We start from the raw sequence: 16,746 nt of genomic DNA, 5'->3' as shown, positions 1-16,746 counted from the left end.
ATACGCTTGAAATACATACAAGTCATTTTTAATTCAAAAACAAATTATTGAAAACATATCCTTTATTGGCATGAACATGACCGCTTATATTCGAACCCCATTGCCATTGCGCCCAGACAGCCCACCCCCACAACCCGTGGAAGCAAACTACACTGTACAAAAAATAGCAAACACCTGGGAATCACAGGAAATCCGTACATTGCGCCATACAGCTAGGTAATCATAAACATTCTTTTGAAATGCTCCTTTTAAAATTTGATATTTTGGTCCTTCGCAGTTTGAAAAAAGTACTTTTTGTTTGAACATCTTCATCACTTGGCCCCAGCATGCGCTTTACACATTTTGAAGTTCACAGCACACACATGCCATCTATTGTGTGACCTGTGCTCTGATCATTTTTAGTACTGTTAGAAGTTCTTGGGCTGTGAACTGTAACATCTAAATAGTGACTAGAGTCTTGTATACCCTCTGTGTATGCAATAATTTGAAAGTTGATTAATCGATTTCGTGCTATTGAAGAGCAAGAAAAGCATGAAGAGCATCAACGTAGGAAGCACTATATAAATGCCATTCAGTGCAATAAAATGGTGAATAATGTACTGACTGACCTCTGAAGTACACTAAAAGAGCCAAGGGCAATACAACTTTAACAATGCATCAATCAAAGCCAAAAACTAATTGGCTCAATTTTTTATTTGTCCCTCAAAATCAAAGCTAGCGCCAGTATGGCTTGCCTTGGTGATATTTGCCTTTGTGCACTCATTTTCTATCAGAAAATGGAAGAAATTTTCACCCTGCTTACCACTAAAACTGCAAATCTGCCATTTCAAAGCACATGAAATGAATAACAGATGACAATATATGGTGCTTGAATGACTATACTCTAAAAGACTGGGAGGCTGAGCCTGCCTTGCCTGAATCGAAAACAGCAGAAGATCATTTCAGATTGAAAGGGAGTGAGAGAAAATGGCACTTCTTAATCTTAGGCCTGGAAAAAATTAACACATAGGAAAACACTAACTATAGTTGAAAGCTATTTCTTACACCGAATGCAACAGCCCATAGCGCAAACGCAAACGCTTAAACTGTGTACTGTGTGTCTGCCCCCTCCCTCCCACCCTATCCGACATCCATGGCATCCATAGCTCAAAATATTCAAATAACCGAAAGCTTAATTTTAATTAATACAGACACAAGTTAATGAACACCTTAGGATCCATAGCTCAAGCCTCCCAGTCTTTTTAATTTCTGTAGGCCTGCTTAGTTACTGAAAGTAAAACAAATACTGAAATCCCAATCCATTGCATAAATCCATAGCTCAATCCATAAAAATGGCACTTCTTAATGCAGCACCTGGAAAAAAATAATCACACCGAAGAACACCAACTGCAGTTAAAGCTTTACACCAAATGCAACAGACACACACAGCCCATAGTGCAAACTCTTAAACTTTGCACTGTGTGTCTACCCCCTAGACCTCCACTCCAGCCGACATCCATGGCAACCATGGGACGACATTGGCCAGGCATCCATAGCTCAAAAAATTCAAATAATAACTAGTGCTGCAAATAGGCAAAAGCTTAATTTTAATTAATACCGGCTGGTATGTTTCAGAGTACTCGGTCTGCAGTGTGATTACCAGTCTAGGAGAATGTGCCTTCACCATTCATCAGAATTCTGTGTTGTGACAACTCACTCTCTGAGACCCACTGAGTCCCGTGTGGAACTTTATCTCTTCACCCAAACCCCACCTTTCTCTTCTGACAACATCCTTGGAAGCTGATTATCATGGGCCTTTTTGAGGTATATGTGAGAAGAAGTTTGGGATTGGCATTGAAGACCAGCTGTGCACAACCCTAAACCTGACAGAAATCTTGAGGGGGAGATGTTTTATGAACATAGACATTTGTGGAGGACTAATTCAATAATTTCAGCACTCAAACAAGGTTGCAGAGGATACATCATACAAGCGAGGCCCGTTAGTGAACATCAAAACTGCAAACCAATGTTTTATTTAATCCATAAAGTGCATTTAATGGATTGAGGTATGGATTCGAGCTATCCATAGCTCAATTCATAAAATGGCACATCTTAATCCAGCGCCTGGAAAAAATGTAATCACTCTGATCATCTCACTACCACCGGAGAACAGCAACTGCAGTTAAATCTTTCCTTTACACTGAATGCCAAACTGCCAAATGCAGAAAAGACATGCAAAGACAAGGCCCTAAAAGAGCCAATAGTAGGTTAGAAGTTTAAAAATGCCGGCCTGGGCCTTACCTGGGCTGGCAAACTTCAACTGACCGAGTCAAAATGCCAGACAGCAACAGCCTGCAGTAGATGGTGGACTACTAGCTGCTGCTGGCGGTAATGAACAACTGCCTTTGTTCCAAAAATGCAGTCCGTCCGTGCCACTTTTTGTGGCTTAACACTACCTTGTAAATATGGCCCCTTTAAACGCATCACTTTGCGTGAAAGGGATGTGCAATGGGTCTTGCTGAGGGTGTTCCACTGCAACATCCATTGCTTTTTGGCACTGCCCCAACTTGACAAAGATGTTTACTCTGAGCCAGTGCCAAAATAGCAGGAGTTAGAATGGTGAACAAGGAGAAAAACCTTTATTTCTCCTTGTTTTGCTTTTTCTATGTGTGCTGCATTTTGCAGCAAACATAGAAAGAACAAAACGCCAATAATGATTGTTTATGTGCAGGAAGGTGTCCTTTCCTGCACATAAACAATCATTAAATAATGATGGCTTGTTACATCTATGTGTGCTGCATTTTGCAACACACACAGAAGTAACAAATCATCATTATTGATTGTTTATGTGAAGGAAGGGACACATTCATTGCACATAAACAATAATTTCCTGCAACACAGGCACCTTTGCACTATGGTGCAAAGGTGCCCGAGTTGGCTCTAGGCAGCTAATTTCAGCGCCAGTGCTGGGAAAATACAGGAGTGTTCTGTATCCTTGCAAATATGGCAATGTTGAAAATGGTGCAGCATGGCGCTGCCAAACTTGGTGCAGCTACATGTTCCGACATTTCCTTGTAAATATGCCCTTACTAAATTACTCAAAGGATTTTTTGGTCTATTGTCAAGTGGATCAGGTTCAGCGGTAATCCTTAATTCCACCTGAGCTCACATGTTACGGCCGGCCAACCAGTTATTCATATTTCCTAAATAAAGCCTTAAGTTGAATAATAACAAATGCCCAATTCTTTTTTTTCCCTGAGTCAAGGTAAAAGACTGATTTGGGGAATTATAGAAAGTCTGACATGTTGAATCTCATCCGGAAAAATTGGAAAATGTAGCATTAATAATGATACTAATGCCCTTGTTAGGGCATCACTTGTGTATTAATAAATTATTTGGGTGTGGGTCGAATTAAAACTGTCCTTTAGGCTGCTTTAACACAGAGCAATATCTCTGCCCAAGGCTGCCACTAAGCTGGGTTTAACTCAGTTTTAAATTGTGCTTGTGTTTTTCGTGTCCGAGGGGACAACTGGCCCGTTGGGGATAATAGTGTGATCAAGTCTGGTAGTCGTGTCTAGCATCACTATCATTGACAACAACATAGACCCGCATTATGGGGGTCATTAGGATGACGGGCGGACTTAGTCCGGCCGCCATCCTATTGGATTACAGGACTGCCCGCCATAAGGGTGGGGGTCCCGTGGGGGGTATTAGGATGCGCCCGCCACACTGGCAGGCGCATCCTGCATTTTTAACATTGTGGCGGGCGGTGCTCTCAGCACCGCCGGACACAATGCTAAAAATGCATGTAATGCATTTGCATACACAAATCGGCAGGTACAGTGCGGTGCCTGCCGCATTGTGTATGCAAATGCAGGGGGTACCACAGGTACCCCCCATGTGGACCCCCCACCTCGCCTTCACCATGGTGGCCCGCAGGGGCCCCCAAAGTGAAGACCGCCTGCCTTTCCGTGGCGGCAAATCTCCCAAAGCCCATACTAATATGGATGGCGGTGTCTGATAGACACCGCCACCATATTAAACCTTTTCCGGTCCAGTCACAAGGTGACTGTGGCAGAAAAGCGGTGGATGGTATTTCCATCCGCCACGGTCCCCCCGCCTTAGTAATATGGCGGGGGAAATGAGTGGCAGGCGGGTGGCAGGCGTGCAAGGATGTTGGGCGGATCGACACCACCCGCATGGCGGTGGCGATCTGCCCGATATCCTAATGGGCCCCTATGTTGGGGAAAATCAACCACAATGCAAAGGACAAAAATGCAATTGGAGGATGTGTTCAGGCCTGACATGGAAAACTGATAGCTCCGAAATGTTAACTCCTTTTCTCTATGCCAAGCTTTGTTAGATTCAGTTTACAAATTTGAAATATCTGTGAATACTGATACACGGTCAAGCAAACTGAAAGCAAATGTCTTTGTGATGATAGTGGTGCGTTCTGGGGGCATGCATTCATCAAAAGCGACTGCTCGTACTAGTACAACCCATCATCATAGGCTGCTACCAGACCTGGGTGGTGGGGAGGTCAGTGTGGAGGAGTAATGAAAAATAAGGACTTACCTGGAACAGCTGGCTGGGACCACCTCTCCTCCGTCCTCTTCCTTCTTCCTGTCTCGGGTGGCAGCAGGAAGCACCCGGGCACACAGGCTTTCTGAGGCTCCCCTGAGCCAATCACAACGTTGCAATGCAGCGTTGTGTTTGGTCTGAGCACCTTGGTTCGGCACTCAGACAGGGACAGGATCCTGTACAGCATACTGGTGGGAAACATGCAAAGTGTGCAAGACTGTTGGGCCGGCCCAAGAGGGCAGTCCAAACAGTCATGTCCACTTGGGGAGTGTAATACTCTCCTCCCTCTGCTCTGGCCAACCCCTGCCCCACCACTGACTGCAATAGGAAAAATAAAATGATAATAATGATATGTTAATTTTATTTTAAATTTATTTTTGAGCATTGGGGCGACGCTCTTCCGCCTTAGCGGAGGAGCCACCACTGCAACCTATCAAAGCCATCCCTGAATAAATAGAAGCTACTTCGTACCGACAGCTATTCCAAAGTGATAACCTTCGTGAGTCCTAGCTTCTGTTCTAGAACTTTGCAGTTTCCCCAAGCATCACAAGCCAATAGGGCAGGGAAAGATATAGCTTCAAGCACAGGGATGTTATTGATCTATCCCTTCATAGTATGTATTGGTCTCTGCAGTATGCACCGACCATAGACCGAGTAGATACTATTTACTGGTTGCAAAATGTTAGTTGCAATTTACAACCACTATTTCTGGGACAATAAATGTTTTTACGAAGTGATCTATGTCCTATTTGGTCAGTTAAAAAAACAACAGAATCAGGTTGAATCACAATCTGACCTGCTATGCAGGATGCAAATTGCTACTCAATCTGATTGGCCAGAAGGACTGGGATGGTGGCCTGCAAGAGTGAGCAGGTCACCATTTTTTCCTTACATGAAATGGGGCGGCGATCTAAATGAAAAGTTTTCTTTTTAAAACAAAAACTTGTTAGAGAGCTGGCATGTCCTAAGGACCACTTTCTACTACCCATCAAACATTATATTTATCTTTGCCCTTTGTGAATATGTTACCACATCAACTTGGATGCCTGTAACTTTTGAGTGGTTTACAGCTGCTGTTTCGAACCTTAGTTATTGAAATGTATGGATTGTAATCGTTATTTGGAAGGAATGACTTTTCCATTTTATGAGTCAGAAAAAGTTACTGATTCCTTAAATTGGTTTTAGTACTTTGGAAAAAAGTACTTTTGCAGTGACAAAGCCTGAGCCTTTGAAACTGTAAACATGATTTGCGCTTCTGGTCTCAGTTAAGGTACCCCACCTAGGTACCACTCAGCAGTGGCAGGATGTTGATTACGCCTAGAGAAGTGTATGGATGAAACACAATGCTCCTCCTGGTCCATTGTTGTTTCCCCAGAGATATATGATTTATGAAAGCTCTGGTTTTATTACTATATGAGGAAGACACATTTCAATATCACATAACGCAAACAACATAAACTGAAGGAAAAAGAGCACTCATCAACAACATGCCCCTGTCTATTCTGTTTGTTGCAATATTCTTAAGTTTTTAGCATATGCATCTACTTTTCTCCTGATATTTACCTCCAATAGTCTGTTGATGCAAATGTTATTTGCATACAAAATGCTTTAACTAATAATGTGCAAAGCTTATGTTTGAATAAAACATATGTTAAATGCAAAATTTGTAGTAGGTAATTGATGGAGCCTGATGGTGTTCTGAAAATTGTAGGGCTGCATCATAATCACTGATAGTCCGCACCCGCATATATTCCTACGCTGTATTAACATTTGATCATTAGAAGTGTACAGTAATAACATGTGAAAGTACAAATGGTAGGGAAAGTGTTGTGTTAGGTAGAAGAGACAATATATTCTTCATGTTCTAATACAGTAATCTGTAGTATTTGATGCCATATGCCTAACAAAAATTGCTTATACATTATAATGTGTATGCTTTAGACGTGCACCATATTAAAGTAGCCCATGGACTTGATAAAGTTGCATTTAAGGTATAGGACTGCATAAGGTGTTTGCAGCTAATGTGCATTGATGTGCTTTGTAATGCAATGATGTAGAAGGACCTAAATGAAATGTTCACTTATGTGTGTATTTGAAAGGCCTGTGTATTTCATTCTTATATTGGCCGATTTCTGCAGGCCTTAAATTTATTTTCCCTGAGGGCGCTGTAGCGAGGGTTTTAGAGAAACTTCATGTTAACATTGGATTTGTTCTGTTTTAGAATAAGGCTCAAGAGGATGTGAAACATTTCGTTGAAAGAAGCTGATAATTGGGAGCCGGTGTTTTTTCTCCTTGAGGGAGACCTGGGAATCAAGGTCATCAAGCCAGGAGCTGGAAGCACCGATACCGCATGGAAAATCAACTATGAGAAATGTCCAGCGAGATGAGGTGATCTGTGGGCGTGTTCTATGTTCTTGTGTTTTATATTAGGGATCGTGTCCTGGGAGGAGACAGGGGAGAAGAGGTGAGGAGATCAAAGGAGACAGAAGGAGCATCTTAGAATGAGCTCCGTAGCTTTGGCATACAACATGAGTGTACTTTTCAGGAAGTCTTCACGCACTGACACCTTTTTCCTGATATTGCCTGGAAAATGCTAAGTAGGGATGTCACAATAGTGGTAGCATAGGGACAGGCTAATGCTTTTTGTTTATCAAAGCCAGATGAAGACCAAACTTGACGTGGGGCAATCTTTGCATGTGTTCTGCTTCTGGAGACTGTCATTCTGTTAATGATCTATTGAATTAAGTAGGCCCATATATTTGGATTAGGATTAGTTCCTACGTACGTCTACAACCTTGTAATGAGGTGCTTGTCATTTCAGTTGTTGTTGGCATTGTAATAAACCTACTAAACTGGAATCCGGAGTCTGTCGTTCTTCGGAGTCACAGTCCTTGTAAATTGTGATCCTGTTTAATGATTTGTTTCTCCCCTCTACACTTATCAGCAGGCAATAAAGGTCCATTGACCTGGAGCTCCATAGTAAATTTTGTAGAGGAACTTGACCCTTTTTCATAATCATACTTAAATATTAAAAGCCTGCAAATAAGTAAAAAGTGCTGATTTAAGTTAGCCTAACTGTCAGTGCCAAGTTTACCAAAAACTATTGAATGAACATTGAAAGACCTTTTTTCCTCATTGAATAGTTGCTAGCGCACAATGTTTTTCCTTTTATTTCAAATGATATATTTTTCTAGAAGTCTTCTGCTAGCTGTTGAATAGGTGTGTGTTATGTATTAGAAAACTGATAGTAACTTCTCACCGAGAGAGAAGAGGAAGTGACTGGAAGAATGATTCATGGGAAGAGCTGTCTGGACTCAACAACATCAACAATTTAAGTTTTCAAGGTTTAATGGCTGAAAGCCTATGATGTACTTCAGAGAAAATGGGTAGTTTGCTTATTCCCAGGAGTTTGCTGATATTCTATTAGAGGATGAAGAAGATGGAAGAAAATAATGTTGCAACAAAGAACCAGTCTGTTTATATTAGTGTGTGTTCCTAGAGTAGCTAGACAACTTCCACATTCTAGATTCCTTCCCCAGCTCCCTGACTGGAGACTTGCCTTTGAGTTTTTGATGCATTTTCTTGATGAGAGGCTGTCTTACTTAGATTTTGCTGAATTGTCTGCTGATATCTGTGATGTGGTAATACCTTCTATCTTATAATGCAAAGGCTTTATGCTTGTGCATTGATATATCTCTCTCAACAGAACTCTTCATTGGATTTCAGAACTGACATCTTTTCTTCTCTCATTATCCTAGCTTATTTAGAATAGAGGGTTTCATTTATGGAACACACTTGTTTGTATTATTACTATATTGGCTGTTATCCTCACAATCATTTTGTTCTATTTTATAATCAAATCTCAATCGATGGATTATGTTAACTTTTAATGTTGAAACCCAAAGATTAATACCCAATGACTAAATAGACGAAAAACTAAATGATTTAAAAAATAAAACCCTTTATATCACACTAATTCTCTTTATTGACCGAACTGAAAGTCAGTATTGATTTATTTCTTTGTAGATGATCACTCCTAATGTCGCCTTGTCAATGAATAAAGGTCCATGCAACCAGTGGTGGGCGTTATTTAATGATTATATCTGCAGATTGAGCTACAGAAAACCCTACTCCCTCAAGCCTGATGGGTATGCTACGGAGCTCGTGTCCCAGGGTCATCAAATGTGCTGCAGGCCTGTCTCTGAGGCCTCACAATGCACCCTGAGCAGTGCTGAGGCCTGATCTTCCTCACTACTAACAGCTGGCTTTAGTAATTGGTGCTAGCTGGGCCCCTGTCGCTGAATGCAATGGCAGACCCCAGAAGAGAAATCACAGCAAATCCATGGAACAGGGCTTCTGTGAATCTCTTGCCTTTTATACGCACTGCAAGACCAAGGAGGTAATTTGTTTCACTACAAAATTTCCTAATTTATCAGACGGTTGTGGGGTCACTGAGGCTTGCTGGTCCCACCTCATCCTGTGATGCATGGGGAAAGAGTATTGTGATGGGCCCTGACTGATGTAAAGGCAACCTATCACAGGGCTGCAGTTGAAGCCCCAGGGCTGCCTTGAATGGTGACTGTGTTGACTCTCTACTTGCACTTCTATGTGCACTGATGTTGCATGGCTGTATTTGACAAAGCTCAACATAAATTATTCACACATGCACCCTGTGGCTCTCAAAAGTGCATTGCTACCTGACGGGGTGAGGCTCAGACTGAAAGCTGAGTACTTTTAATTGTATCTGGCTTAGCCTATCTAGTAATACAAGAGACAGAAGAAAATAAACAAGGGCGGGACTACAACACCCAGAGTCATCACTGAAAAATAATATTCTAGTGCTTTGTTACATCATGCTGATATTAGACAGGGAATGGCTGTGTTAAGAAATTTGTAGTGTGCAATATTGTTTTGATGAAGACTTGCTTTAAGCTTTTCCAAAGGAATCTTGTGACTTGTCTCTTTAAAGTAAGAATGTGAAATTAGGCTTTGGTGCAAGCACGATTATACTGGGTTAGAAAGTAAACAAGCATTATCTTGCAGCTGCTGCAAGCTTCTCAGGCGGTACTGTATGATTGGACAGTACTCAAATGGAGGTAAAACACCCGCAGGGCACAGCTGACGAGAGATGCTGAGCTATCTAGAATAATGCTTTCAGTAAAGTCTGTGAATCCGCAAGGAACCCTTCCGCTGCACCCCACTACCCCCAGCCACGGATTTAGTGCAGGCCCCTTGGAAGACAGGAGGAGTGCTTAGAAGTCAGCAGTGGGTCACAATACCTGACACCTGTTGACTGGTGAGAGCAAGAGTGTATGTGCCAAGGAGAAAATCTGGTATCCCGCAAAGCTTCGCCTATGTCAGAAAGGTCCACTTGTCCAAGCTCTAAAAACCTTTGTGTCCTTCATGTGATGTGGTAAAAAAAAGTGAACACACCAGTGCCAGACAGAGTACAGTACCCAAGAGACGCAACACACATGGCTACAGTTCCAGATACAGGAGGCCCTGGAGGAGAGACAGGGTGCACATAGCAGTGCCAGACACAGGGGCACTGAAGGAAAGGCAAAGTACACAAAGAAAGACACGGTGCACACAGCAGTCCCAGACACATGGGGCACTGAAGGAAAGTAAAAGGCAAAGGTGCACATAGCAGTGCCAGGCACGGGCACTGGAGGTGAGACAACGTGAACACACCAGTCCCAGACAGAGTATACTACCCAAGAGACACAACGCACATGGCTACAGTCCCAAGCACAGGGGTGCCTGGAAGAGAGATAAGGTGCACACGGCTATAGTCCCAGACACGGAGCACCAATGGAGGAGAGGCAAAGTGCACACAACAGAGCCATTCACTGGGCGGCAGACTGGCTCTGCTATGCATGCTGTGTGGAAAAACAGCACGCATGGCTTAAGTCCCAGATGCAGGGAGCCTAGCAGGAAAGAGAAGCTGCCTGCAATAGCCCCGGCAGGAGGATTAGAGCTCCTCACTTCCCGCAATCAAATTACAAAGGTGTCTTGATCTTGCTGTGTGGGTGTGATGGCATTCCTGGGGGTGCCCGGGTGGGTGGGGAAGGGATAAACAAAGTAGCGAAGGCACAGCAGCTGGGCCAGCAATTATGTGTGCTCACAGTGTCAGGGGCAAGGCAACACCTCTGTTAAGTACCGCCCATTGCCTTTCTGCATTTTGTTGCTAGGTGACAGAAGGACCCTTTGTTTGCAGGAACAGCCAGACACAGGTAAGGAGAAGTGGGTGAGGGGAGGAGGGAGAAGCCAGATCAACTGATGCTTGTTTACTTTTGTATCACCTATTGTTTTATCGGAGCGTGCATTTAAAATGTATGTAGAACTGTCACTGTAGGGCAGTGTTTTACGAAATGCTTCTTTACTGCTTGGAGGCCATGGGGAGGGGGCCCCCATTCCCCGGGCCTCTAAGCACTAGAACAAGCTGCAAGATCCAGGTGTGGGGCCCCCTTCCTTGGGCCTTGTAGCCATCACTCCCTCTTTCCTTTATTTGCCCCCCCCAAATGTGCTCCCTCGGGACGGAGTAAATAAAAGGTTAAAATTGAAAAATAACTCAAGCAAGAAAAAGTGGGTCAAAAAGGGACAAGCTTGATTTTATTCAAACCCAAAGCACATTAGCACCACTTTACAGAGCTCGCCAGTGAAGCGCTACTTTTGTTTTACTGTCTTTCTCTGAACAGCACTGTTTTCGCTGGGTAGAGGTACTTAAATACTTGCTTGATGTGTGGATTGGTAAACAAAATGTGTACCGCCGCTCCATGCTCAGGGATGTGGTCTTTTTAAACCAATACTGCTTACGATTTGTAAGGATATAAGCCATGGGTACTCACAAACTTTCGCTCGGGGCCAAATTTACAGTGTGGTTTGTGGCCGAGGGCCGCACCGGTGGGGGCGGGGTCAGTGGGGGAGGGGACGGGGCTCGAGCAACAAAAAAAACTGGTACCACGAGGTTGATCACTGGTCCCTGCAGCGGACGCCTTCGTCCACTGAGCCACCAGACCCGACATACACACATCTCTCACTCTCGTTCTTTCTCAGTCTCTCTCTCTCTCTCTCTCTCTCTCTCTCTCTCTCTGTCTCTCTCTCTCTCACTCTGTCTCCCTCCCTCTCTCTTTCCCTCTTCCTCCCTCTCTCTACCTCTCTCTCCCTCTGTCTCTCTGTCTCCGTCTGTCTCACTCACTCTGACTGTCTTACTCCCTCTCACTCCCGCTCTTCCTCTGTCTCACTCACTCTGACTGTCTCACTCCCTCTGTCTCACTCACTCTGACTGTCTCACTCTCTCTCTGTTTCCCTCTCCCTGTTATTCTCTCCCTCTCTGTTACCCTCTCCCTCTCTGTTTCCCTCTCCTCACTCTATTTCCCTCTCCCTCTCTCTCCTTCCCTCTCCCTCCTTCCCTCTGTCTCCCTCTGTCTCCTTCCCTCTCCCTGCTTCCCTCTCTCTCCCTCGCTCTCCTTCCCCCTCCCTCGCTCTGTCTCCCTCCCTCGCTCTGTCTCCCTCCCTTGCTCTGTCTCCCTCCCTCGCTCTCTCTCTGTCTGCCTCTGCCTCCCTCCCTCTCACTCTGTCTGCCTCTGTCTCCCTCCCTTGCTCTCCCTCGCTCTCCCTCTGTCTCCCTCCCTCGCTCTCCCTCTGTCTGCCTCTGTCTCCCTCCCTCGCTCTCCCTCTGTCTGGGTCTCCCTCGCTCTCCCTTTGTCTCCCTCTCTCGCTCTCCCTCTGTCTGCCTCTGTCTCCCTCCCTCGCTCTACATCACTCTTACTCGCTCTCCCTCTGTCTGGATCTCCCTCGCTCTCCCTCTGCCTGCCTCTCCCTCGCTCTTCCTCTGTCTGCCTCTCCCTCGCTCTAACTCTGTCTGCCTCTGTCTCGCTCCCTTGGCCTCTGTCTCCCTCCCTCGCTCTCCCTTGCTCTCCCTCTGTCTGGCTCTCCCTCTGTCTCTCTCCCTCTATCTGCCTCTGTCTCCCTCCCTCGCTCTCCCTCAGGGAGGGAGATGTGTGTCTGTGCTAAGCCCCCCAACACTCACCCCAGTGTATGTCAGGGGAAAGGAGATGTGTATCTGTCCTAAGCCCCAGCCCAATGGTTTGGTGCCCAACCCGTCAAACCTTACCTGAGACCCTTAATTAAAACTCATTAGCCCCATCTAGACTAAGGATCAAACTCAAATTCCTCTCCACTTATAGACATTTTAATATAACATATATTTGCTTTTGTCTTCCCTTAAAAACGTGTGCCATTTCTTGGAACACTTATTCCCTTTTTCCCTTTTTAAATAGTGTTTCATTTTCCATTTTCTTGCAGATACAAACAGAATGACAAACCCTTCTATGCCAACCTAATAACATGACGTGACTGACTCCGCCCCGCCTCATTTGATTTCCAGATAGGACCTAAACTGAGAAAATAGTCTGTGCATGTCTATAACAAAAACAGTGCGGCTGAGTTGTCATTTATCAGAAAAAACCGAGAAGGTGTTAAAGGTGAGACGATGTATAATGTTGCTGCATACATCTGCCTTTCTGCACTTTTAAAATGCAGTGACCAGCCTAGTAGTCTTACTTCATCGTTTAGCTGCACAAGTGTGGCTGACGCTGGCCCAGCCCCGTCGGCCTTACAGGGCCTCACTCGTCCAAAGCCCTCATTCCCTTAAAGATGCAAGGCTGACCTGTGACTGGTTCTACCCTAGCTCCCCCTGACTTTCAAATGGCGCCATTTGGTAGGTTGGCAGACGGGGATGATTTGCCCGGAAGCTGTCTCAGCCCAGGCACACACACACACAGCCGCATCGAGCAATTAACAGGTCTTTAAAAGACCATTCCCATGTTAATGAGCTTTGTTTACCTCGGAGGCCCCTGCAGCTCCCCGGAATCGCCCGGCCCCCACGGAGCAGCAGTCTCTTGACTCGTGCTGCCGCAGGGATGTTTGCTGACACTATGAAAAAATATATATATATTAAAACACGGAAGGATGTTTGGACGGTCCGCGGGCCGCCAGGGAAGGCTTGCCGGGCCGCCACCAGCCCGCGGGCCGTACTATGAGTACCCCTGATATAAGCAATGGACATTGAAAAGGATCCCTTCCGGCCCTGTAGTCATGTCTTTAACTTTTCATGCAAAAGCACTCATTGAGTTCTGAATAATGAGTGCAAAAGAGTTAAGGTAACCAATTTGTTCCTTCTTACATTTCACATGCTTTAATTAATCTTGTATTCCTCATGAGTGTTTGCTTTTTCCAGGATGTTGTCACTTTGGGCCAGATGTACGAACTATTTTTGCATGTGCTAACAGGTTTTGTAACCTGTTTGCGTATGCAAAAACACCTAGGGGCCATGTACAAACCCTAATTAGTGAGTCACAATTTATTAGCGACTAGCTATTAGGAAGGGGCGTTTCAAGGGTGTCCCTTCCTAGTAGCGAGTCTGAGCCCTATGTATGACTGTTTTACGACTTCAATTGTGTTTGCAAAACAGTCGCAATTTACCACCTACTTCAAGTAGGTGGTAAAGCATTCTTAATCGGGAAGGGATCCCGAGGGGACCCCTTTCCATTTAGGAATGCATGTGGAAATATTTTTTACGGGCAGGCAATGGTCCCAGGGACCACTGCCTGCGTTTAAAAAATGAAACGAAAACATTTAATTTTCTTTTTTCAAATGCATCCCATTTTCCTTTAAGGAAAATGGCTGCATTAAAAAAGGAAACCTACTTTATAGAAAAGCAGTCTCAGACATGTAGGTCTGCTGAGCCCAGCAGGCCACCATCCCTGGGAGGGCAAGCCATTCCCAATGGGATCGAAAATAGCAAGTGGTTCATTAATATGTATGAGCCTCGCATTCTGCAATCCCATTGGGAATCGCTAACAGTGTCTCTGACACTGTTGTACATTTGCTTTTGCGACTCGCAATTGTTCGCAATTTGCGAGTCACAAAAGCAAGTGGTCGTACATCTGGCACTTTTTTTTTAAGGCAGAATGATACTCTAGTCTAGGGCGTAATTTGAATTGAGTCACATCCTAGTACTTATAGCAGGCACAATTGAGTTGTAGTTGAAGGCAGTGTAAGTTTCTCTCAGTCAGGCAGTATGGTGTTCAGTGGGGAGAGGATGTGGCACTATGGCCAGAGCTGCCGACTTGGGAACTGGGGAGCCAGGTTCAGCCTTCATAACCAGACACTCTCCTGAGGGACCACTAGACCTTATAAGCCCTGGTGTCTCAGAAGCAGCCGGTGGACCCTAGCGGTAGCAAGTGGGGGCTAACCTTGACGGCCTGTCCACCACGACCCCTAAAGCTCACCTCAAGTCTTTTGGGCAGGCCTATTAAGCAACACCCTAGAGCATCAGTGACTCTGTCACTGAGGTCACAGGTCCCTTGAGCAGGGAGGCTCTAGGGCGGTGGGACCTGTGACATCGCACTGAGCGCTGACTTTAGGTGGGGCCGTCATATTTGCAAGTATATTTTGTTTTTAAAAGCACTTGCTTCCTCCTTCATGGCCTCCACCTATTTTCGGCAACAATTAAAATGTCATGATAGCTCCAGTGATTAATGTTCCTATTTGAGAGAGATCGGAGGTTAGTCTAGCGGAAGTTTTGACTTGTGGAAAGGTAGAGCAGATGGTTAATGTGCCTGCTGCAAAGAACATGTATCATGCAGATCACAAAGTGCACATAATGTAAATAGGTCAGTGGGTTACTGCTTTTGTCAGTGAGATCCTTTTGTTACTGGCAGTTAATAAGTCAAAATCCTAACATTGAACAGTGAGCTATTAACTGTCATCTAGGAGCTACATGCAAACTGCAAGGTATGAATTGGAGAGTTATGTTTTTTCCCCAGCCTTTGGTTATCTTAATGTTGCAAAAAGGATTCATTTGGATAGAACTCAATTCTGGCTATCAAAGAGAACCCCCAACCATGGTACTACGTTCTAAATTCAGAGTTTGTGCTTATCCAGACCAATCACTAATAAACTATAATGCCTACTAATATGATTGTCATGTGACTCTTACACCTTGTAGTCCTTTGTCTTATGTAACATTTCCTATACAGTGATTTACACACGTATGATAGATTGTCTCTGTATAATGTGTGTAATATAACATTCTCTGACACCCTACACTGGTATCAGTAGCGCTCTAAATCAAATTAAAGGCATCTGAGCGAGAATGTGGTTATTGAGACTTGAGGGGCACTGTTAAAGTGTGGTGGTGAGGGAATCTGTGGCAGAGGGAGTCATTCGGGGGCACTAACTAACATTGTCGCATAGGGCTCCACCAGCGCTAAAGCCGACCACTTGCATTTCTACAATTCTAACACCAAATCAAAAACGTAGATTTGAAAAACCCTTGAATCTGCAGCATGCCTTCAAGCCAATGTATGATTTAGCAGTGGTCTCGGTTGTTATAGGTCTTTTTTTATTGATGTACAATCTTAATTTGTTTGCAATGGTGTCTTGTAATTTTGTATTATATGTGTTGTGTTTTTGCACCTAACATAATTCTGGCATATAAAGAGCCCACACACAAAAAAGATTGTCCTACGACTCTTAGCATGTGCGTTTGGGATACTGGTGAGAAGATTTATGTTAAAAGAAATTACTTAGTATTAATGTCATCCTAAGGTGGCACAATAATGACACAAAATGATATGGGAGACTTTTGAAATATGTGATTATATCCATGTTTCTCTTGTGTAATTTTATATTTTGAATGATCCCACTCATCATTACCTCAACAGGATCTCTCCCCTTTATGAGACAGAACTGGAATTTCTATCATGCACTAATCTGGAAACTATCAGTTAAAATGGAGTAAAAAAAAATCCATCTTTCTAAGACCTGGAACTAGCTTTTCCATCCAATGTGACAAATGTAATCAATTTAATACATGTTTCAAATATATGTACTTCATTTGCATATTTATCTTTTTGTCATTGTTACTGATAGGACACGTTAGGTCTCTTCAGTGATGCCAAATAAGATCAATAGTCCTGCGATGTCACTTTCTGTGATGTCACTTCTTGTGAGGATACATGCAAATTAGAGGGGCCTCACATCTTCCCTTTTGCCCGGGGCCCCAAAGGTTCTAGGACCGGCCCTGCGTACATAGTAAAATGAAGCAGAGGGTTGCAAGGAGGGGAGCACTAGCGCCGAGAAGCCGAGCACTATGTACAGTAGCACTAGCACTGCAGG

This window comes from Lissotriton vulgaris, chromosome 6, assembly GCF_964263255.1.
Source record: "Lissotriton vulgaris chromosome 6, aLisVul1.2, whole genome shotgun sequence".
Classification (NCBI taxonomy): Eukaryota; Metazoa; Chordata; class Amphibia; order Caudata; family Salamandridae; genus Lissotriton; species Lissotriton vulgaris.
Note: the sequence above shows the minus strand (reverse complement) of the source record.